This window comes from Cavia porcellus, unplaced genomic scaffold, assembly GCF_034190915.1.
Source record: "Cavia porcellus strain 051 isolate PalLab524CR breed Dunkin Hartley unplaced genomic scaffold, mCavPor4.1 scaffold_16, whole genome shotgun sequence".
Taxonomy (NCBI): Eukaryota; Metazoa; Chordata; class Mammalia; order Rodentia; family Caviidae; genus Cavia; species Cavia porcellus.
Genome location: NW_026947499.1, coordinates 35,200,527 through 35,224,707, shown reverse-complemented (window position 1 = coordinate 35,224,707; position 24,181 = coordinate 35,200,527). Strand labels below are relative to the sequence as shown.

The window sequence follows — 24,181 nt, the reverse complement described above, 5'->3', positions numbered from 1 at the left end:
TTTCATTGCTCCCACGGTTCTTATTACTTTTTTGGAAGAGAGTAAAACCAAATGCGACATAACAGAACAGAATCGGTCAAGTCAAAAGGGTGGACATAATAGATAATGTAAAAACATAATACAAGGTGATCAACAATGGTTACCATAATGCCTCCCACTATCTCTAATAGAATTGCCTATATCGTTAGTTATAATACAATTGAACAAAACAGTAAAGAATAAAACCGACAAGACCAAAACATTGGAGACATTGTAGGTCTTCAAAAGTAGATAAAAGTCAAAAGAATGGGCGTCATAATGAATCTCATTATCTTCACAGCTGATGCCTAAACTTTCGAACCTGATACTATCCAGCAAAACAGAATAGGGGAACATCAGTTAAAAACCAGATGGTGAGAGTAATACAGGGCTTTAAATCAAGGTAATGAAAAGTCAAAGTGGGTTACTATAATATATCCTGCTATTGTTTTTCCTTTAATTAAAAGGATAAAGATAAAAAAGTAAATAATGGAGTGGAGATTGAGACAAAAGAGGGCATAACAACGAAACAGCGCAGATCAAAACATAACCATTTAAGCAGAATAGTGTTTCACCACCAGATAACCCTGACCTAAAAGTAGTTACCATATTGTCTCTTTCTTTGAAATCCTTTAGTACAACTTCGTATACTGTAGCATTAAGTATATCAAAACAACAATGTAAAACCATTCAAGAGAATGACAGCATTACAGAGTATTTAGAATCGACTAACAGAAAATGAACAATGGTTTCTGTGTAATCTCCTTGTCTTTAAAAGGTTTTTGCTTATACTATCACACATAATAAAATCCAGTAAGATACAGCCTATTTAGACCATTGGAGACAGGACAAAAGCTAGATGAGACTTCAAAACAAGATGATACTAAATCAGTATTACCTATTAAGATGTCATTTTCTCCAAAATAGCTGTTCCTATCATCCAATCTTCTCTGCCTCATTTCTGTTGAGCTCTTTTTCTGTCAGTAGCTGTCAGTTTGTCTTCTTCATTTTGTTCTCTGCTCCATTCGTTGTGGCCTCCCTGCCACTATTTCTAGGTTCTTTGTATTTTTCTTTTTTTAGAATATCCTGCAATACTTTCTGTAGAGTTGAATTGGTGGTTGCAAATTCCCCCAGTTCCTCTTTATCTTGGAAGCACCTTGTTTTTCCATCAATTTCCAGGGACAGTTGTGCAGGATATCTCAATCTTGGCTGGAGATTATTATCTTTCAAAGCTTGAATTATTTCCCCCCACGCTCTTCGTGATTTGATGGTTTGTGCCGAGAAATCTGCTGTAATTCTGATGGGTGTTCCCTTGTAAGTGGTCTGTTTCTTGTCTCTTACAGCTTTTAATATTCTGTTCTTGTATTGAATTTCTGGAATTTTTATTATTATATGCCTGGGTGTTGCTCTGTTTGGGTTGTAGGTAGCTGGGGTCCTGTATGCCTCATACATCTGAGTATCTTTACCTTTTGCTAAATTAGGAAAATTCTCCTGGATTATTTCTGTGAGTAGCTTTTGTAGTTCACTTGTTTGTGTCCCTACTTCTTCTTTTATATTCTTAATCCTCAAGTTATGGATCCTCTTATCATCTTCTTGTCTTTGTATTATTGCTGTTTGTTTCTTTGTTATTTTTAAGAAGTTTTTCATTTCATTCTCCCATATTACAAGTCTGCCCTCCAGTTCAGATACTCTGTCCTTAGTTTCTTTCAAGCTGTTATGCCAGTCTTGGATAGACTTCTTAGTATCTTGGTAGTCCCTTTGAACCTGCTTCACATATTCTATGCTTTCTCTGTTTTCTCCATCAAACAATTCTCCCCTTTTTTTCTGTTCTTCCATTCCACCACCTGTTTTTTCTTGGGTGGTACTTAGCATTTCTCTAACTATTCTGCATACTTCTAGCTTCAGGTCGTTGATAACTTCATTCCTGAATTGGTCTATGAGGCTCTCTATATGGTGCCTTATGTGTATTGGTGCGGTGTCTGCTATTGCCTGTTTCTCAGAATTGGGGGCCGAGGAGCCTTTCTTGTTGCTGCCTCTTCCCATGCTGCCTCTTCTTCTCTGTTCCTTATATATGCAAGCTTATATAAGAGGCCCAGCTTCTCTCCCAGTCAGCCACAGCCTGATCGAATTGCGCCAGTTAGGTGTTCCCGCTCACCGCTGCGCACCAGGGAGTTACGGACCAGGCAGCCTACGCGTCTCCCCTCCCGGCCACCGTCAGGCTCTGGGATCTGGGTTGGGACAGCCTACCAGGTCCGCCAGCAGCGTCACGCAGGCCCTATAGGCGCTTTTCACCAATCCCGTCCGAGAGGGGGATGTGTGGCTGGAGTCGCCACTGCGCCCTGCTCCCGCAGGACTGCTCGGGCCCAGAAAGTCCTCTGCTGGAGTCAAACTGTGGTAGAGTGTCAGTTTCTCTCACTCACCTCACCACAAGTCAGTGCACGCCTCCCTGCCGTTCACAGATTGCCGTTCTCAGAGCTTCTGCGCGTCTCTCTCCTTGCCGAGCTGATGTAGAGGCAGCCAGCCGCTGCGCGGTGGGAAACCCAAATCGCGGCTTACAATGGCGTGGGGTCCAGCCTCCACACCTAGGCTTTTCTGTTCCTGTTTTAGCACCAGGACTGCATTCGAAGTTGGTTTCTCTCAGCCCAGTTCGTTCCTGAGTCAGCAGAGCATATCTCCACCTGCTTATGTCTCCTTAGTCCGCACCATTCCTGGCTTCTGAGCCGAGTCTTTCAGAGAGCCTCCGGTAGTTGCTGTTATCTGTCCGCCATGAATCTTTAAATGAAAAGATTTATAGACGTACTGCCATAAATCCTGGATTTGACTTCGGTTTTTCTTTTGAGCTCTGGTTTATCTAGCAGAGATGTAGGTAGCAGCTAAGAACAGATTTGTACTGGGTTATGATTTTGTATTGTCATCAGTTTGGGTTTTTATCCCTTCTTTTCTCGTCATTAACTAGGCATCGTTACTTATGAAACAGCACGGGTGCATTTCAGAATAAGACCCCAAGCAATTCCCTACTGAAATTCATCACTTGTTACAAAGCTCTATCTGCTTTTCTCCTCAGTAGGCCAGGCTCTCTCAGGTGTTTATGTGTGTGGACTACTCACTCATCTCAGGGATCCAGCCCTGATGTCTTCCCTTTGATCAAGTTTTCCTTAGGTCCCAGACACTTCACTGTTTCTGCCTCTCTTCACTTCCTGTTGCTCTGTTGAGTCTTTGGAGTTATCTTCTCTTTTCATAGCACTGTGTGCTCCCAAGGACACATTTTATAACCTTTTTGTATCCTTCGTACTTCTTAATGTAGAAATTAAAGAATTAAAGCAGTAACAGTGCAGAATATTATCAACCTTTGTTTTCTTCAAGCTGTATAAATAAAAGTGACAGTGATACACTCCTCACCATTGGCAGTATAATATTTGGGCCTACTTCAATATTTTGCATAAAATGGGCTTTTGTGTCTATGCATGATAGCCTGTCCTGTACTGTAGGGGATATTTAAAAAATTTTTCCTACCTTTTTCCTTTCTTCACTTGGCTCAGATTTGCTCTGCAGAGTCTGTTTTTTTCCTACCTTTAATGTGAAACTTTGCCACAAAAAAATCTACAAAAAAATTGTTCTTAGAAGTGTAACAATTTTACTTAAATCTTCTGTTTCAAAAAATAATCTTTTGGTTTTCTTATGGCCTTGACACACACACAGGGGTGGTGCACAAGACTGGTGATCAGCTCCAGCTTCTTAGTTGGGAGGGCACCTTGCTCTGTATCTGGAATACAGAACTGCCTGGCAAAGAGTGAATGTCCAGCAGTAATCAGTTATGCGCACCTGTTCTGACTGTTCCCAATCTCATGTTTTGTTTATTATACTCATAGCAGGATACCCCTATAGGATGAACAGCGTTCTAAAAGTGTCATATTTGGCAAAAACACTTACCACACTGGCATTTCCAAGCCAACAATGGGACAAAGAACCTTGTAAGATTCCTGTTCTGTTTTAGCAAGAGCTGGCTTTTAAAGTACATCTGTGACTCAATTTGTAAACGCTTTAAATTCAAAATCCTGTTGGATTTAATATAGTGATGAAACAATGGATCTCAGGATTAGACACGTCTGCTCTACTGTGTATGCACTAAATGCCCATTAGCAAGGGACCTCTGGATTTGCCCACTTTATGGGTCTTTAATTTAGCACTTTTTAAACATAAATCGTTTTATATAGAGAACAAAGTAAGCATTAAGTCTTATACCTCAGTTTTGGGTCTAAAATTAACCTAGCTGGATAAATATTGTTTGTCTTTATTAAAAATAAAGTTAGATTTAGTTAGGTATATGTGACATTAAAATTCAGTCTTTTTAGATCTGTTGGAAGCACATACTATTCCTCATTCTGTGTATTTTATTCCTTTTTGTTTCTCTGCCTATTTAGTTTTTGTTAATGATTCCATTTTATCTCCTCCATTTACTTAGTTATGTCTCTTTTTCTAATCTAGTCTAGTTTGCAATACATGTCTTCAGCTTTCACAGTCTGCCTTCAAATATGTTACTACTTTATTCCATTGTATAAGAACTTTCTAAGAGTCCTTTGGTTAGGCTGTTGTCACAATATAGTATTTCACGTATGTTATAAACTCCATATTACACTAATTTTCCAATAAATTATCTATGAGGACAGTACTTTCCAATCAAACTTTTTGCAGTGAGGAAATACTTTACATCTGTGCTACAAAGCATAGCAGACGGTAGGCAACTATGGCCATTCAGTACTTGAAAGGTAGGTAGGTGTGACTGAAAGGGTGAATTTTATTTTTATATTTGTAATACTGAGGATTAAACCCAATCCATTTTGCTCTATGTTGCATCCCCAGTTCATTTTACTTTTTATTTTAAGACAAACTCACACTAAGCACTGAGTTGCCTGGGCTGGTCTTGAATTTGTGATTCTCCTGCCCTGGCATCCCAGATAGCTGGGAAATAGGTACTGTCCACCATGCCTGGCTCTTAATTTTTTGAGGTGCTGGGGAACAAGTCAAGGGCTTTGCATGTACTAGGCAAGTGTTCTACTATTTACCCTAAACAGCTAAATTTGGGTGACTACCGTATTAGTATGGCTTTAGAACAATTAAAGATTTTAGAAGATAATTTTATCCTTATCTTCTTTTTAAACCATCTCGAGAATTCTTAGTTGCTTTGTGTAAATCTGTAGTCTTTCTCCTTTTCTGAGCCAGAAACTTCTTTTAACATTTCTTACCATGTGCTTCTCCAGGGACTATAAGATCTTAGTTAACTTTTATCTGTCTAAAAAAGTCTTTATTTCCCACTCTATTTTTTTTCTTCTCAGTGCTGAGATTTGAAATGAGATCTTACACATGCTAGGCTAGCATGTCCCAATCCAATGACGTTGACAATCAAGATTAACTGTTAGAATAATAAGAATAATTCTTATTACTGATGACAAAGTGAGTGACATGGAAAATGAGTATTTTTATTAGCAATTTAAGCAGTATGAATTAAGTTTTAGGGCTGGGGATTTAGCTCAGTGGCATAAGCACCTGCCTTGCAAGTGTGCAGCCCTGAGCTCAATCCCCAGTACCGATTAATTAAAAAAAAAGACAAAAAAGAATTAAGTTTTAAAGTATTATATATTTTATTTTCTGCTATTTGTCTTGGTTATTTTTCTCTTGTTGCTGAGACAAAATACCTGACTCCCAAAATTAAGGAAGAAAAGGTTTATTTAGCCTACAGTTTGTGGAGGTTTCAATCCATAATTGACTCCAAGGCAGGGCGGCATGGCAGCACAAGACAACAAAAGCATTAAGAAGGGAGAGCTATGAGAAGACTTCCTGTCCCTTAGAGTGTATGCAGGCTGCCTACCCTAGGGTGAGTGTAACCTCCATAGCCCCAGTCATAAACTCTAGATTCAGCCACCTCTGAAAAGTATTCTGGTATGACTGCATGAAGCTTTGGGGGGACAGCCAGACACAAATCATAACAGTGTTATATATCATTTTTTTCATATTAGCAATTTTTGTGGAAGTTGTATGTAAGATTACTTTATTCCTGCATCTTCTCAATTGTTTCATCTTTATATTTGCCATTTCCTTTCCTGCTTGCCAAGATTTGGTTTTCTGCTCAAGGATCTTTTTGCAAGCTTTGTCCATTGATAGCCACCTTGCTGGGGGGAACACCCACGTGGACAGTTATGCCGTTAGCCTTTCCCACTGTACCCATTCAGCATGGGTAATGTATTTCTTCCCATAGATGCAGACTGCTTTGCAGATTTGCTGACCTTTATAGTATCTTCGCACAACTTGAACTTCATCATCTTTTTAGATAGGCATGAGTCAAATGTACTTCTGCTTCAGCTCTTTGGAAAGAGGATAAGGCATATGCTTCCTGTGAATGTGGAGAGGTACATGGAAATGCCTTTTACAGTTTTTTAGTTTGTTTTTTTGAGACAGGAACTTACTGTGTAGAGGCTGGCTTCTGAACTCAATGTGTAGACCAGGCTGGCCCTTGAGCTTATGTTGATTCTCCTGCTTCAGCCTCCTTTTGCATTTCTCCCTTTGGTTAGAAGGCATAAAGCATTGAGCTATATACTTTCAAAACAAGGGAAAAAAACATAAAATTTAATGGGTATCTTGTTCATTTTTTCTAGAGAGCAGAGGTAAGAACTTTAGTGCATTTCAACTATTGGGAAAGTACCTTCAGGAAAGGTCCTACAGATACAAGGAAATGGTTTACTCAAAGTTGGGACTGTCACTGATAGTAATAAAAATTAAGCAATATCAGCTGGGCACAGGCTATAATTCCAGCACTTGGGAGGCTGAGCCAGGAGGATTATCATTAATTTGAGGCCACCCTGGGTTACGTAGTGCATTTAAGGCCAATCTGAATTACAAAGTGAGACTCTGTCTCAAACAAACACCCCCAATTAAGCAGTATCAAAATTCCCAAGAACAGGTAATTAAATCAACCTGACAGAATATTATATGCATTTTTCACAGACATGTGTTTCATACCTACTCTGTGTCAAGCTGTGTAGTAAGTATCCTAGATACCTTATCCCATTAAATCATCACAGTTTCCCCTGGAGATAAACATTATCTCTATCCCTTTTCCTGTGGAAACAAGACAGATTAAATAATTTCCTTAGGTCAGACAGCTCGTAACTGGGGGTCCAAAAGGATAGACTCTCCCCAAATTGTGATGATAGTAGTAATGATAATACAAGTTGCAATAAGAATGAAATCAATTTCAATCTTTTTTCCAAAGATAAAGAAGACTGTTTATAGTTGTTTTGGTGGGTGTTAGGGAAACTAAGGACTCTGAAGGAATATAAATTAAGAAAACCTTTTTGCAGGGCATTTGGCAATATCTTTCAAAATTTTTCATGTCTTGTTATTTGACCAAATCATTCTACTTTTAGAAAGTTACCCTATTGTACTGCTTACATAAGTATGTAAAAATGTATTTATAAATATCTTGATTACTTTCTTATGTGTAATAGCAAAAAACTGGATACTGCTTGGGTATTTGTAAACATTCATAAGAATAAGGTAGATTTGTGTGTACCAACATAGGCAAATAGACATTATCAGTTGTTAAATGACAAGAGCAAGTAACTGGACCAAATGTAAAGCATGTTCTCCTTTTCCATAAAAAGGTATATTTGAGGTGTGTGTATACAGAGATGATATTGTATATGTTGATGGGTATATGCAATTTTTCTCTTTTTATTTCAGGTTTTTCTATAACAGATACATATTAGTTTTATTAGCTGATAAAAAAACTGGACTTTTTAAAAAAGCCATTATAGGAGTTGTCCTAACTGGTGGAAATATATGTTTAAGGCATTTTAGTGAGAAAAACTGATGCAAAATAAACCCTGGCTGTATACTGGCTGCAGACCTGATGTGTGCCCATCTTTGTGGAAGATAAAAATGTTCTATGTATTCTTTACTCCCTAAACTGCTTAAATTATAATATTGAACGGCTCTGTTTTTCCCACAGAGAAACTTCTTAAAGACCTATAAACCTAAAAGTGAAAGAGGAAAGAATGTTCCTGTCAGTTTTTTCCCCTACCCTGTTTATAGAAAAAAATCAATTTTTCACAGAAAGTGAAATTGTAGTTACTTCAGTCACCAAAAAAGTTTTAGAGATTTGCTTCTGCTGACTCAGTGAAGATACACACCATCTTTTTTTTTTCTTTTACACAAATTCTTAAAGTAAATGTTTGCATGCATTTCTCATGGAGGTACAGGAGTATTTGAAGGGGTGAAATCTTGCCTCCTAGTGAGGAGAACCTATTCTTTTGGTCAATGAAAGCTCTTAAGTAACCTATGCCTGAGGGTTATCCTGGAGGCCATGGTGGTTTTAGAAATTCTCTGTTTGGTATGGATCCTAAAATATAACTGTCTGGGACATACAAGATTATCCCAGAGCAGGCATTTAGCTTTGAAATTGACTCTGCCTCCTATGTAGCTTGACTCAGTTGAGCCAGAACTATCTTAATTTGATAACTACCCTAATTTGAAGCAGAAGTCTTGGGCTTGACCCAGAGCCATGTTGGTCTTCAGTGGAGTTGTAGTGTGTATAATGCTGTTAAGTTATGTGCATTGTTAAAAGCAGGGGGGAAAGGAAGTGCCTTTCTTTGCCAACACAAAAATAGCTATAATATAAGAGAGGAAGGATTTTGAGAACTAATATTTTACTAGGCTTCTGAAGTAATATTAGTTATAACTATTATTCTAATTGGTTTTACAGATGCATTATTTAAAAACCTTAAGCCTCGGCATGAGTTTAATTTCTTAGAATTCCCTTTATAAGAACTGGATATCAGTGGTAGTTTTCTCTAAATTTGTGTCACATGATGAGTTGGTTTAAATGTATAAAAGGTAAAGAAATTGAGCAGGAAACTGCATTTGCTTTGATGTAATAAAGAATGTTCCTTTCATCTAAAAAGCATCTGACACTCATGGAACAGTAAACCTGTCTTTTGTATATAAATGAGAACACTGGAATGGATGAGGTTATGTTTAACCCTGGGCATGTTTTCAATTCTGGTAGTTCCTACCAATGAGCATCTTTTAAAGCATAGTTTTTATTTGTATTGCTTATTATTCTAAAGAATCATGTTCACCTTTTTGTGGATCTTGTGGAAATCTTACTGGATAATCTGATCTGTCACATTAAAAAATAAAATTGTTACTCTAGATTAGGGAAAGGAGAGAAATAGTAAATACAGTAAAGAAGTAGGGAAAGATTTGAAGTGGTAGATCAAAATGAGAAGACCAGGTGTGTTTTTAACAAAGATTTGTAGGGAAATAGAACTGCTTAATATTTCCTACAACTTCAGGATTTTATGGTTTCATAGGGTGTTTTCTGTGTTTGTTTGTGTGGTATGGAGTTTAAACCCAGGCCCTTCCACATGCTAAGCAAGCACTCTTACTACTGAGCTGCACCTGCAGCTCTATTCTAAAAGTTTTTTACAAGCTTCCATAATGAGACATAAATAAACATTCCCCGCTAATCACAGATTATGCAGACAAATTGGTACTTCAAGGGTCTTCTTTCTGTCCTTAGAAACTGCCCTTTAAGAGCCAGCAGCAGGGAGTGGAAAGCACATGCCACCTGGTAAGGCCATAGGCTTGAGTGGAAGAGGAGGCTTCCATGTGATATTGGACTTCTGCCGTTACCAAATTTAGTGCCTTCCCTAGGTATGTCATGGTGTTACTGTGAGGATTTTGTTGTTGTTGTTGTTGGGAGGACCAGGAATCGAACTCAGGACCCTGTGTTTGCCAGGCAGGCACTTGTGCTGCTGAGCTATATCTCTGGCTCACCATAAGAATCTTGAGAAGAGAATAAATGATGCTTTTCAGTGTAAAGTATAATTTTATTAGGAAAGCAGGGAATAAAATTGAAAAATACCAAATATTTAGCAGGAGGTGGAGACAAGCTTACTTTCCCTTTCAACCCAGGCTTTAGAGTGTACACTGGGAATTGAAAGCAAAATGAATGTGCAGGTGTTTGGGACAGGATAGGCAGAGTTTGAGGGAGTGAAAGTGGCAGCTGGGTGCTTTGATCTTAGAGCACCACTAATTTGGACCTAGCTCAGATCTCAGAAAATTACTGTGTAAGACAGTATAACAATAGAGGGGCATTTTTTTCAAGTTCCCAGGTTGCTTTTAGTCTGGCATGTGGTCAGTTAGATTGACACATACAGTGTGGAGCTGCTATAGACTGTCATAGATGGAAAAGCCTGGTGATGGGCTACAGGAATGGCTGTAGCTAGTGCCTGTGATCTTTCACTTCTCTTGTTCCTGTGTATTTGCTCTCTTAATTTTCCCTGCTGACCCAGTCACTAGCTATGTGTGCTAAGAGAGTACTGACAGTGAGAATCAGCCTGTAGGAAGTTATGTAGGCTGAAGATAAAGAGTGAGAGATGTTAAGGCAGTCCTTGAATTAGTTATTAGTTTTTTTCTTTTCTCTCATCTTTGTTTTTTTTTTTTTTTTTTGAGATAGGGTTTTGCTAGGTAATTCAGGCTGACCTCAAACTTAATGATCCTCCTGCCTCAGCCTCCTGAGTACTGGGATTACAGCATACTCCACCACCATGTGTCTTAAAATGTGTTATATACACGTGCTAACTCCTCATGATAAACATAATCATTATATATACAACAAACATATACTAAAAAAAAAGGCAAGGAAAAAGAACTGCCTGTACAATGTTGAATAGAAGTGGTAAGAGTAGGTGTCTTTCCTTACTCCTGACCAAAGAACAAACTTTTGGTTTTATTAATTTTTCTCTATTTTTCTAATTCATTGATTTCTAATTCAAGTTTTTTTGTTTTGTGATAGAGATCCAGTGCCTCATGAATGGGAGGCAAGCACTCTGTTACCAGTTTACATCCTCTGCTTTTATTTATGTTCTTTTCTTTCCTCCCCTTCCCCCTTTTGAGATAGGATCTTGCTGTGTAGTCCAGGCTGGCCTTAAACCCACTATGTAGCCCAGGCTGGCCTCGAAGTCACAGCAATCCTTCTGCCCCAGCCTCCTGAGTGCTGGGATTACAGGGTGTGCACCCCCCACATCTGCCTTCTTTTTATTTTCTTATGGTAGCAATTTAGGTCATTGACTTGAGACTTTTCTTTTTTCGCTAATCCAGACATTTAAAGTTAGAATTTCTGTCTAGACACTTTATATAGCTGCTGCATCTATAAATTTTAATCCTCTGTGTTTTTTATTTGTTTATTTTTGTGGTGTTGAAAATTAACCTTGGGGGCCTGGGGATTTAGCTCAGTGGCATAAGCACCTGCCTTGCAAGCAGGCAGTTGTGAGTTTGATCCCCCGTACTGATAAAAAGTTAAAAAAAAAAGAAAAAGAAAAAGAAAATTAACCTTGGGACCTTGAACATGTAAACCACATGCTGTACCACTGAGCTGTGTCCCCATCCCCTGCTTTTTAAAAATTTTTATACAATTTGAAGTACTTACTAACTTTTCTTATTATTTCTTCTTTGATCCTTTATTATATATGTGTGTTTTCTGATTTTAGAGTATTTGGAGATTCTCTGAATTTGTTTCTGTTCTTGATTTTCAATTTAATTCCACTATAATAGAGCATATGCTATATGTAATTTTGATCCCTTTAATTTTATTGACACTTGTTTTAACTTTATTGACATTTGGTCGAGTCTATGATTTATCTTAAGAATGTTGGATATGCATTTGATGAGAATATGTATTCTGTGATTGCTTGAAGTGGTCTACCGATGATGATTAGGTCAAGTTGATTGACAATACAGTTCAAATTTTGTACATCCTTGCTCATTTTCTTTCTTTCTTTCTTTTTTTTTTTTTTGGTACCAGGACCAAACTCACAACCTCACACTTGCCAGGCAGGCACTTATGCTGCTGAGCTAAATCCCCAGCCTGACCCTTGCTCATTTTCTGGTTGGCTGTTTATTGTTGAGAATGGGATACTGAATCTTAAATGTGTGACCTCATGTTCCCTGTCTCAGCCTCCCAGGTAGTTGAGATTATAGGCATGTGCCTTTGACTCCAGCTCTTCTAAACATTGTTTTGAGTCATCTATTTCTGCCTTCAATTCTATCAATTTTTATTTCATTTTATTTTGAAACTGTCACTGAGCTACACTCCCAACCCCTTAGCAAGTTTTTAAAAACTATATTTCTTGAGTTTTATTTTTAGTTGTTAATCTAAGATTGCAATATGCATCTTATCACAGTTTACTATGGATTAATACCAAAACATTTCCAAATACACTAATATTGTTCCATTAAATCTCTATGACTTCTTCCTTTATTGTATTAAGTCATATATATTTCATTTTTATATAAGTCCAATATTAAAGTCTTTAGTTATTGTTTTATATATAGGTACTTGTCTTTTTTAAAACCATTGCCCCCATGTACTTGTCTTTTAAGTGAGTCAGATACAGTAATTTGAATCTGGAGTGTCCCTGAAAGCCCATATACTGGGAGGCTTGGTTGCCAGCTGGTGGTCTTTTGGGAAGTGATTGTCTTGTGAGAGCTCCTACCTCATCAACAGATTAATCCATGGATGAGTTTATAGCTCGGTGGGCTTATTGGGGGAGCAGGGCTTAGCTAGAAGAGGTAGGTCCTTTAGGGTGTGGTTTGGAAGGGTTTATGTTAGCCCAGCTTCTTTCTTGTTTTCTCTACTTCCTGTTTGCCATGGGATGTGGAGCTTTCCCCACCAATCCTTTCCACCGTAATATTTCCTCCACAGACCTGTAGCAATGATTCTGGCTTACTGTGGACTAAAAACCTCTGAAACCATGAGCCAGAATAATCCTTTTCTCCTTCCAGCTGGTTGTGTCAGGTATTTTGTCACAATGCTAGAAAGCTAAAATATAGAAGAAAATATTTATTAATGTTTTATGTTTACCCACGTAGTTACTGTTTTGGCTTATTATCCACTTTATTCATGTGGATTCAAATTACCATCTGGTGTTATTCTATTTCTGTATTGAAAAACTTCATTTAGTATTTCTTATAAGACCACAAATTATCTCAGCCTTTATTTATCTAGAGATACCTTCATTTATATTCCTTTTTTTTTTTGGTACTGGCTATCAAACTTACAACCTTGCACTTAAACCAGACAAGCACTTAGGCCACTGAACTAAATCCCTGGCCCATTGTATATTGCATTTTAGAAGTATAGTTTTGTTATATATAGAATTCTTTTTTTTTTTTGTCTTTTCTTTTTTATCAGTACCAGGGATCGAACTCACGACTGGCTACTTGCAAGGCAGGCGCTTATGCCACTGAGCTAAATCCCCAGCCCCATATATAGAATTCTTGATTGCTTGTTTTTATTCTAAAACTTGGAATATGTTATTTTACTGCTTTTAATATGCACTGTTTGTTGTTTTGTTTCGTTATGTTTTTGAGACAAGGTCTCTCTGTGTACTTCAGGCTGGCTTTGAACTCACTTATGCATCCCAGGCTAGTCTCAAATTTAAGGCTATCCTCCTGCCTCAGCTTCCTGAATGCTGGGATTACAGGTGTGAGCCACCATATCTAGCTAGTTTCCACTGTTTCTAAATTGAAGTCAGCTAGTAGTAATCTTATTGTGGGTTCCTCTTTACATGAAGTCTTTTTCTTTTGATGTATTCAAGATATTCTCTGTTTTTGACTTTAAGCATTTTAGCTATGATGTATAACTGGTGAATTTCTGTGTTTATTTTATCTATTTTTTGAGTTTACTTTGAATTTGATAGATTTGAAGATTAAATTTTGATATTAAATAGGAAGTTTTGGATGCTTTTTTTTTTTTAACTTTTTATCGGTACCGGGGATCAAACTCATGACTGCTTGCTTGCAAGGCAGGTGCTTATGCCGCTGAGCTAAATCCCCAGCCCCTTGGATGCTAATTTTTGAGACAAGGTCTCATTATTCATGCTGGCCTTGAACTATGTAGTCCAGGTTGGCCTCAAACTCATGGTGATCCTCCTGCCTTAGCCTCCTGAGTGCTGGGATTGCAAGCATGTGCTGCCATACCTACTTGGCTGTAAATTTTTCAAAAAATTCTTTCCTGCTCACTTATCTTCCTTCTCCTTTTGGGACTTCCTTTATGTGTACATTGCTATGCTTGATGTTATCCCTTGTGCCTGACATTCTACTCATTTTTTTTCATTCTTTTAAAATTCTTCTTCAGATTAGATAATTTTAAGTTCTTTAATTCTTTCTTTTGTCATCTTAGATCTCCTGTTAAATTCTCTAGTGATTTTTTTTATTACAATTAGTGTATATTATACTTTTAAAATCTAGGGTCTTTATTTTGTTCCCTTTTTATAATTTCTCTTTAATTCTTTGATTCAATTACTTATCATACACTTTCTTTTAATTTTTAAAACAGAATTCCTTTAGTTTTTAAAAACATATTTACAATAGCTAGTTTGAAATCTTTTGTCAGATCCAATATTTGGGCTCCCTCAGAGTTGTGAGTGATAGTGCTTTTTCCTCAATATAGTTTACAATACTTTGTTTCTTTATGTGTTTTGTATTTCATTTTTAAGTAGAAATTTCAATTAATGTAGTATAGAAACTCTAGATTATAACCACCTTTTTATTTAAAGAGAAAGAAAAAAACAGCAAAAAGGGTAGAAACAATATAGAAAGTCAGAAAAATGAACAGTAAGAAATCACCAGTCGATAAGTTACATACTGTCATCTTAGAAAGTTGCTCGAGTTACAAAATTAAAGTATACAAAGTGATATTCAAATAATGACACTGCAAACAGTTCTGTTCAAAGAGCCAACAAGAACTTAGTAATATGGTTATCAGTCCTACACACTTGTTTTTTATCTTAAAGAGGGTAAGATTAAACATAACAAAACAGAACAAAACAATTTATAAGGAAGCAATTTAAAGAAACACAGATTTCAAACCAAGTCTTGATTACCTAAAAAGCCTTCATCATCCTGTAATGATTTGATTAGTTCTATAATGTTCAGATTATAACCACCTTTGATGAAATATAGATTTGGTTGCTTTTATTTGTGACTTGCTTGAATCAATTCCAAAGATACAAAATAGCCTGAGGTATTCAGTCTTCTTGTAATTTATACAGGTTCTGTGTGTGGGTTGAGGACCACATTTAAATTCAGGCATTTAGAAGTCAGCATTGGTTTTTACTTCTGCCAGGCCTTCCTTGCCTCCTCTCTGTGTTTACACTTGGTTTCATTTAGCCAGAGATGAATATAGAACAAGGGCCCTCTCCAGTCTCTCGTACATATATGTAGCCTTTCAGATTATAGGTCTGTTGATGTTTCTCATTGCCTCTGCATCTCTGTTAGTCTCTGAATCTACCTGTCCAGTTTTGGTTAGTATGCTGATTTACCACTTGCCACAGCCAGTATTGCAACTTCAGGCTGAGATGTTGACCTTGTGTAGTTTTCCACAATTGTTGTCCATGACAGTGCCCTTGGGCACATGCTCTACCAGATTTCACAGTTCAATCCATCCTTGTAGATCTGCTACTGTGATGGAGATGGAGTGAGGGAAGAGAGCATCTCAAACTGAATCCACAGACCACATTGTGCCAACTCAAGGTTCAGTACTCTTTCTGAATGGAAGGAAAAAAAAACCCAAAACAAAAAACTTCTCAATATGCCTTTGGTAGAGTTACAGCCCTGCAATGGTTGTTTTTGACAAACTTGCCCAGTTTTCCAGTTACTTTCTATTTTTTTATAAAAAAAATTATTATTCCAGAAACCTTGCCCCTACTTCCAAGGCTTTTCTCTATATAATTTGGGATTTCCCCCTGCCCAACTTTTAAGCTTGTTATAAAGATTCAGCAGTATAAAAATATATGGAATGAAGTGAAAAAGTATTTACTAGTCTCATCTCTTTTTTAAAATTTTATTTGAGAGAGAATAAAACCAAGCAAAATAAAACAATAAAGCCAGTCAAACCAAGACAATGTAAGTGACACAGGATTTCAAAACAAGGTGATAAGAAATCAACGATGGTTACCATCATAATGCCTCTTGTTGTCTTCAAAATAGCTGCCCATACTTTCAGACATAATAAAATCAATCAAAACAGAAACAGAATAGAACCAATAAAAACAAAACAATGAATGCAATACAAGACTTCAAAACAAGATAATAGTAAATTCAAAATGGCTACCATAATATATCTTGTTATCTTTGAAATAACTGTCCATGCCATCAGATACAACAAAATCAAACAAGATAAAATAGAGTAAAACCCAACCAAATGAAACAATGAGAAGGATACAGGATTTTGAAACAAGATAATAGGGAATTAACAGTGGCCACCACCTTCAGAAGATCTCTCATAGATGCTACATTGCATATTGTTATCCTCTAGGCCTGCAAAGTCAGTGAAACACTAAACACTACGAGCATTGAGTTGTATTTTAACTCATTAGCTATCATCATAGCCTGTGTTTCTCTGGATCAGCTGACTGCTTATGAGGGGTTGGAGGGGGAGGGTTGGCTCTTCTTGTCTCCTTGCTGGAAGGGGCTGGCATCTGGCCCTCCCCCAGTCAGCCTGCATATGGTGCCCACTCACAGGAGGTCTTAGCTTCTTGTTGAGTTCTTGCTCTCCTCCACCACAGTCTGACAGTGATGCTGACTCACAGAAGAGGGCTGGTGTCTGCCTCTCCCCGAGTCAGCCATGGTAAGACTCACAGGGAGAGAACCTTAGTGACTTTTTGCTCTCCTCTGAAGTCCACAAATGGCCACTTGTCCCATCTCTTAAAGACAGCCATTGTTACTAAGTTAGTAACTTGCTTCCCAGATGTACTTTAATCATATTTCTGGTTGTTTCACCTTATCAAAGCTTCTTTACGTCTTACCACAAAAGTTCCTAATTTAGAGACTTCTTTCAGTTCCCTCCATTCAAAGAAATAAATTTAATAAGCAATAATTAGCTTGAATAAAAGATCAGTAGCCTTCTCTTGGAAAAGTAGAATATGAAATTTTACATTTTATGTAAACTGAGTTCTGAAGGAGTTAAAAGTGGCCAAGCCAGGCATGACGGCATGCTACTGTAATCCCACCAGTCTGGGAGGCTGATGTAGGCTGATTGCAAATTTGAGACTAAGTATTGCCTTAAACTGGTAGTGATCTTCCTGCCTCAGCCTCCCCAAAGCTGGGATCACAGGTGTGTGCCACACACCTGGAAAGACCTTGGCTTATAATAAAGAGTTGGAGTTGTACTCAGTGCAGAAGCCCTGGGTTAAATGTCTAGTAGAACACACACACACACACACACACACACACACACACACACACACGCACGCATGCACGCACATGTGCACCAACTGCATGACAGATTTCTCTGGTTGTGGTTATTGATCTTTATTTTTTCATTATACTATATTTGGGTTCTTTTAGACTATTTCCAGAGAAAAGTAAATATTGCCTTTATAATGAGAAAACCAGTTGTTTTTATTTTAGTTTTAGTTTTTGGTCTTTTTGAGACAGGGTCTTGCTATGCAGTTCAGGCTGACCTTGAGCTCACTTTGTAGCCCAGGCTGGTCTTGAACTTTGCTCAGAAGGATCTTCCTGGCCCAGCCTCCCAAATACTGTGATTATAGGTGTGAGCCACCGTGCCCAGCTCCAAAACAAGTTTTTTGAAGATAATGTCATTTTATCTGCCAGATCCATGATAGCTGCAGGAAACAGATTAAAATGATATGAGCTTCATTCATGCAGGTGAGTAATCTGGTACCAGGGATCTAACTTATGACCTCATGCTTGCCAGGCAGGTGCTTCACTGTTGAGCTAAATCCCTGGCCCCAGGTAAGTAATCTGAAAAAATCCAGATCTTTGCCAGACCTCTTCTAGGATGAGGCATGTATCAGCAGCAAGCCTGTCCCTCAGAGGTCTTATACCTGTGGGACCCCAGGGCCTGAGGTGTGGTAGCTGTCGTGTGGCACCTTCAGAAATTACAAATATTGGGATAGTGAGGTAGGTGTGACTACCTTGTCAGTGGGATATGATAAAAATGTGTGTGTAAGACTACTCATCTTTGATCATCATACTCAACTATAACAGTGATGCATTTATTAAAGTCTAGTGCTGTGTGCTGTTGTTGATGCAGAGATAAATTTGAGTGTCAGTCATTCTGCCCTAAAAGATCATGTGCTGCTTCTCAGTGTTTGTTCTCAGAAACCAATTTTGAAGTCAGAATTACATAAGGACCGATTCTGACTCCTGGAACAACAAATACCCTTTTAAACTTGGCTAGGAAAACTGCTGGACATGTAGTAGATGTTCTTTAAATCTTTTCCATGTTGTGGAAATGATTCAGGAATCCAGGTATTGCAGATTTTTCTGAAGAGAGACTCTGGGTGGGGGGAGACAATAGTCTGTGGGTGAACTCAGCTTGCTGCTGATTACAGGTGTTTGTGTTACAGACGCGAAACTGGTTGAGAACTCCCTGCATGGATGTTCTAAACCCTGATTGTTAGGGATGTCATGGAAATTGCTTCAAACCATTTGCCAGAGACACTCAGTGAACTGATCACGGCCCATCATACTCATGCCAACTCTGTTGCTTGCTGGGGCATTAGTGAGTTCCTTCAGTAGGAAGAGATAACCTTCATTTTGCTAGTGCTTTGTACCCCAATGCGGTCTGAGGTTTCTTTTCTTGTGAATTGTGCTGAATGGAGTCAGGTTGCTGGGTTGGCCTTTCATTGTGTGGGAGATTGGCCTTGCAGAGTGAAGCTCACTGCCTACTTGGGTCCTCCCTCTCTGCTTTGTGTCTCTGCTCTTCCATTTAGGCCCTCCTTGCTTTCTGAGCTTCCATGATTTGGAGATGTGGGTATATTATTGAATTTCATTTACCAAAAATAATTTGTTAGGGTTTCTTGACATACTGAAAAAACCCTGAAAAAACTTAAAATTTCCAGAGTCATTGTGTAACATATGAATTCTTTTGCATAACTTGATGATTTTAAAATGTGTGTTTAATTAGGGCTATCCTTTTTCACTAGTAGGGGAACCTCCTATATCCAATATCTCTAGCAAGAAGGTTTGTCAAATACACAAAGAATAGTCTTAAGGATTGTAGTGTAGATGGACATGCCTGTAATCTCAGCAGTTAAAAGACTAAGACAGGAATGTAGATGTGACTTTGACACCAGCCTTGGCTACATAATAGGTTCGAGAGCCTAAACTGCATAGTGAGACCTTGTCTCAAAAAAAAAAAAAATGTTATTTCAGAATTTAGCTCTTAGAAGTTTTAGGTTTTTTTGTACAACACTTGAGAAAATAAGATTTTTAAAAGTCTGTTTCCATTTTCACATGCTGTAAATATGTAAACAAAACTAGGATCTTTGTCTGGGGCAGGGGAGGCTGTGGTAGAATTTGGAATCTAATATTGGTCATCAGTGTTTCCATGTGTTTCCTGATACCATTGTTTCTGCTATTTAAAAAATTAATTCTACAAAGATATACTCAATAAGTATCATGTGCAAGGCACTATTCTCAGCTCTAGATATTTCAGTGAACAAAACTTGACAATAAGCTCAGCTTTCTAAGGCCATTTATAAGAGAATTAGGGAGTTAAAAACAACACATGTATTAGAAAAATGTGCAGTGGTAAGTGCTTTGAGAGAGTAAAGCAGTGAAGGGCAGAAGATGGTGAGCTAGTAGTGAGAGATGAAGGAGGGACTTGGCAGGGCAGGTGGTGGTGGTTACAGTTGTGACTAGAGATACCAGGAACTACTTGCTTCTTTTGGCATACCCTCTCAGAATACCCTTGCAAAGACCCTTCTTTTTTAAAAAATTATTAATTAATTAATTAATTTTTTGAGGCAGGATCTTGCTGTATGTAGTTCAGTCTTCCTTAAAATCACTATGTAGTCCAGGCTGGCCTTGAACTCACAGTGATTTTCCTGCTTCAGCCTCCTGAGTGCTGGATTACAAGAGTGTACCATCAGGTATGGCAAATTTGACCAATGCTATTTTATAATCAGGAAAGAGTTGTTTGTGAGCTTTCTGAAGCAAAGAACTTTTGAAGCTGGCATTGGCAGGATGTTGTGCAATTGGGCTCTCTGGCTGTTTCTCAACCATTGCATCTGATGTGAACCACAGCTTTGCAATCATTCCCTGTGCCATCCAAAAATATTTTGTGACCTTGTTGGTTGGCAGTTTTTTAAATGTTATTTTAAATCTGCAAAAAAGGGAAACATCAAAGTGCAGGCTGTCCATCCCTGCGCTTCTTGATACACACACACAGCTGCACAATACAATCAACCATTGTGATGACACGTGCCCTACTGATATAAATAGATGGAAGGCTTGCACATGGAATGCTACAGATGAAGGGCAAGTGTGCTGGGAATGAATGCCAACTGCTATTTCTGTCAAAAGCCCTTCTGGAAGATCAATATTATTTTTTCTTTCACTGCCTGAATTTAAAAAATAACAGTGAAAGCACTGCCTAATTTAACTGTTTCCTCTATTCTAATCCAAGTTTATGTTCTCCTTAGTATTAATCATAGATATATCTGTGTTCATTTAGTAATGGTTGTCTGATGCCCCATTTCATTGCATTTTAAAATATTGCATGGCCTGTTTTTAAATGGCAGACTTAGGGAATCATGTGCTTATGGATGTGCTTGTGTTCTGAAATGCATGCCTATGAAATATCATGTTCATTCCTTATTTTAGCCCCTATTCTAAGAATTTTTTATTGTAGTTTTGTGTGACATATCAAAGTATCTTTAAAAGCATTGCCATTCATCTAGTACATTCTCAGTAATTTATAAGTGTCTATTAAAAATACAGTATGAGGATCTTGTTAGTCTAACAAAGTCTGTATTTCTTGTGCAAATGAAGAACAGCAAGTCAAAAAGAAATATTATAGTGTGTGACTTAAGATACTAAGTGTGAACTACTTAGCTGAAATATATATACACTAAAGTGATTTACCTTATATTAAGGGAAATTTTAGTGTAGCAGAAAAAGCCATGTGAAATACCTTTTGAGAGCCAGGCATTTTTGTTGTTGTTGTTTATTTGTTTGTTTGTTTTTATTTTGGTACCAAGAATCAAACTCATGATCTTGTGCTTGCCAGGTAGGTGCTGTGCCACTGAGCTATATCCTTGGCCCCAGGCATAGTTTTGCATCCCTATAATCCCAGCATTCTGAGAGACTGAGGCAGGAGGATTGCACGTTTGAGCCTACTGAGGACAACTTTGCATCACTGGAAATTTCTGTATAAAAATGAAAATTTAAAAAAATTAAAAGGCTAGGATTTTACCTCAATGCAGAGGCCTTGCTCAGACCAAAGCAAAATAAAACATTCTTTAAGTGGTGTATTACTTTCCTGTGGCTGCTGTAACAAAGTAGTTGAAATTGGGTGGCAGAAAACAGCAGAAATGTATCCCTTACAGTTCAGGAAGCCAGAAGAAGGCAGTCAAGTGCCAGCAGAGTTGTTTTCCTCTGTACCTCTGAAGAAGAATCTGTCCCATGCCCCTCTCCCAGTTTGTCTGGGTTTCTTGGCAATCTTTGGTGCTCCTTCCTTGGTTTGTAGCTGCATCATTCTCGTTTCTGCTTCTTCACACATTCTTCTTTATGGCTCTTTGTGTCCTTTCCTGTCTCCTTCAAGGACATTGTCGGAGGTTTAGAGTCCACTGTAACCCAGTAGGGTCTTGTGCCTGTCCTTAATTAATTATACTTGTAAAGACCTTATTTCCAAGGTAACATTCTGAGGATCTGTGTGGCCATAAGTTTGGGGAGGATTCAGTCTACTACACAGAGCTTATATTGAATTTTCTTGCTGAGCATGTGTATTTGAGGATTTATGAGGCACCAAACAATATACTGAAGGTAGGATAGCACTTCGAAGAGGTCTGTGGTATCCTGTGCCATCCCCTCTTCTTTTTCTTTGAGACAAGGACTTACTATATAGTGCAGGCTGACCATGACCTCATAGCAATTATCTTTAACTTCATAAATGCTAGGCTTACAGGCTTGGATCAGCAAGTCCAGCTTTTTGCTTTGCTCTTGAGTTTGATGATCAGGTACCATTTATTAAATAAGGGAGAACCCTCCAACACAAAATTTTATCTAGTGGTCCTGCCAAAGTAGATTGTTTCTAGAGTTGTCACCTGGAAAGTGTGACCTGTACTGTGTGGTTGGGTATTTGGGAGATCTGACCTCCTATACTGGCCACTGAGCAGGAGCATGTCTAATGCCTGCTCTGCCTCAGCTGCACAGCTCTCTCCCTGTATTTCTTGTGTCATTCCTCAGCACCAGTTTCATAGTGACAGAGAATAGCTGTGCTCTGAAAGTTAAGTAAAGAATTCTTTTTGAAAATTAAAATTATAATTTTCACATTCCTCTTCAGAGCCACTGTAACTGAGAGAGATGACAAGCATCTTGTACTTGATGGAAATAACTAATGCAGTGGACTCCTGTCTGATGTGACCTTGGGTGTGGAGCTCCATGCCCTGCTTTTGTTTTCTGTGAAACACCAATGCTGCCACAAGGAGGTCCTTGTGAGATTCATGACTTCACATGGGCTCATGGCTGGTAAATAGTTACTCCTCACTGGGTGATCCCCAAGAATGCTGAGCAAATGAGAGATTTTTGGTATCCTAAATTTAATATATTCTAAATGTATAGCAAAGATTCAATGTAGCACAAATAATTCCTAAATGCCCTTCACTCAGATCTCCTAAAATAGTTTTCTATATTTTTTTCTTTCCAGCCAGACTGAGCAGCTGGAGAGGCACATTCTGATGAAGGGGATCAGACTGGTCCTCAGAGTGGTAGTACAATGTGGGAAAATATTTTACATATATCCTGTTTTTAAATAAACTTTCACCACTGACTTTAGCATCTTTTGATGATTTTTGTATGAATCAATTACTATAATGATTACCAAATGGTGATTTCATAATTTTATTATTCTTTTGATGCTTATTAGCTGATGTCCTAATGTAAGAGTTAGCTTGACTGCATGCTTTTCTTTTTCCTTCATCCTTCTTCCCTTTCTCCCATCCTTTCTCACTTTCTCCTACTCTCCCTTCCTTTCATTCACCTGTTCTTTAAGAGACTCACAGATTTCTGTGGTATTCATTGGATTTAGTCCATTACTAGCATCATTTGCTTCAGAGTTCATATTGTCCCAGATAATGGCCAATCGAAGCACCTTCACACTGGTTTCTGTGTCTTTTTTTTTAATGTGTTCATATCATTCTTTGTGAACTCCTTTACTTTTTTTTCCTTTATTTTGTGTCAGGAATTGAACGCAGGACCTTGTGCTTACCAGGCAGGTGCCATTAAGAAATATCCCCAGCCCCTTCCTTTACTTTTGGGCACAGATCATCTCGAACATTTCTTGCCCCATTAGAATGGCTTGGAATTAGCCATTTCTTCAATAACCCATGATTTTAGTGGAGAACAGTTTTTAAAAATAGATCTGAGCACTAGGTATTTTCATTGCTACTGGGGTATCATGGCCATTGTACCTTCTCAATGAATATAGGATATTAAATATATATATACTGCAGTGCTTAAATTTCATTGTCAACTTGAACAGCATGAAATGTTCAACTTGAACAAAAAATCAGCCTTACCTCCTTTAAGGTATTTGGTCCAGCAATGTACTGTATGTGTGTGTACTTCACATAATATGTGTTTGCTCATATATGCATGTGTACATTTATAATTCTGTATGTACCCACTCAGCTAGCTGTAAAAAACATGATAAATACATATCACAGGGTTCATTTTAATTTTACCCCACTCTCTGATTCTGCCTTTCTTATCCAACAATAAGAGTGATAGATGCCCCCTATGATCTTTTTTTGTTTGTTTGTTTGTTTTTTTTTTTTTGGCGGTAACAGGGATCGAACTCACAACCTCGCACTTGCCAGCAGTTGCTTGTGCCACTGAGCTAAATCCCCCGCCCTGCCCCCTATGATCTTTACTATTTTTATTCATTTGCTCACTTCCCTTGAAGGTAGTCAGTCTTCTGATCTGAGGCCACTTGGAGGTCCTGGCCTTCATTTCCTAATCCTAGCAGTGTTGCAGACAGAAGGTCCTGCCCCTGACTCTGCTCCCCATCATGGGCAGAATCACATCATCCTATGTCAGTGAGCAATCAAGGTTAAATCTATTCTTCTGCCTT

General features: G+C 38.1%; 1 protein-coding gene and 1 pseudogene across 2 annotated transcripts in view; one reads left to right on the top strand and one right to left on the bottom strand.

The window, feature by feature from the left end:
• The window catches only part of Adcy9 (adenylate cyclase 9), a 113,116-nt gene that overhangs the window by 31,740 nt on the left and 57,195 nt on the right, over window positions 1-24,181 (top strand). The window lies entirely within an intron of this gene.
• On the bottom strand, window positions 6,065-6,591 carry LOC106025258 (large ribosomal subunit protein uL24-like; annotated as a pseudogene).